Source organism: Pteropus alecto, unplaced genomic scaffold (genome assembly GCF_000325575.1).
Source record: "Pteropus alecto unplaced genomic scaffold, ASM32557v1 scaffold214, whole genome shotgun sequence".
Classification (NCBI taxonomy): Eukaryota; Metazoa; Chordata; class Mammalia; order Chiroptera; family Pteropodidae; genus Pteropus; species Pteropus alecto.
Genome location: NW_006435787.1, coordinates 477,610 through 478,933, shown reverse-complemented (window position 1 = coordinate 478,933; position 1,324 = coordinate 477,610).

Below are 1,324 nucleotides of genomic sequence, written 5' to 3'. Positions count from 1 at the left end.
GGCAGAGCCTACTTTTTCGGTCCTAGAGCCTCCCATGCCCTCACCCATACACTGGCCCTCCTTGACCATTTACCCGCCTGGTTCTCGCTGACTACCTTATGGCAGACGGCTTTAAAGAGCAGTGAGTTCTGAGCTACAACAACCTGCATCGAGCCCTGCCTTCTGAGACCCTGAGCAAGCCACCTGGCCTCTTTCAGGGACGTGTTACTTTCCTTGGTAGCCTCTGGAAATGCTATTCCTGCCCTGTCTCATGAAACTTAATGACACAGATTTGTAGACTATGAAGGGCTAAGAGGGATTCGCTGAGCGCTGCACACAAAATGCTGAGTACTGCTCTCCTTGTCTTCACTTATAGAACAAGTTCCCACCTTCCGTGCCTGATATTCAAGAGTGCTGAACGTGCAGCCCTTCTAAGGACAGTCCACAACCCTGTTAACACTCGTCTCCAACAAACCTCGCCCTTTCCAGGCTCAGTACCTCCTAATGTGTTCTCCTGGCCTGTGTACGGAAATAAAATTAAGAACAAAATCACCTCCCGACACAGAAAACCTCTCTGCAGAGGTAGGAAACAGCTTTGTTATTGAATAAGCACTAAATGAGAATGCGATGCACATCAACCAGCTAGAGGGATGCACAACGTTTAGAAACCCGGGTCTCTCATACAACTAAGTGGACACAACCCATCCCACTAGGTTGGTTGTGCAGCTTGGAGTCCGGTGACAAGTTGGGGCCTTTAACCTCCCAGAATCGCGGGAGATGGTCGAAGTGAGGGCTCGCAGGTGCTCTCCTGGGTTGTGAAACGGGCAGGGGGCTCATTTAGCCACGAAGGCAGAAACTGAACTTCTGCTGTAAGGCTTTTCTTCGCAGGATATAGTAAAACAAAATCTGCGACCAGCCTGGAACATACCAACACCCAAAGTCCAGAACGCCGGCAAAAACGCGGCTGTTTTATAATCTGCACCCCAATTGCCAAATGTGACTACTGAGCACCTGAAATGTGGGTATTATGTCAAGGACTTATGTCCTCGACAAGGACAGAAACTGAACTTCTGAAGGCACTGGGGGTGGGGGGACCTTCCCCTAGCTGGAATACGGAGGACCAGCGTCTCTTTTCATGCGGGGCCGCTGCCGGGTCGCCGCGGGCTCCGGCCCTTACAGGGCGCACTTCCCCGCCTTCCCGGGCCCCGTCCCCGCCCGGGTTCCCAGGCGAGCCTTGGGCTTGAACTCCGGTCCTCACCCGGACGACAGCGGCACGTCAACGCCGCGTTCCGGGGCTCGCCCGGCGCCTCCGTGACGTCACCTCCCCACGCGCGCGGGCGGGCGG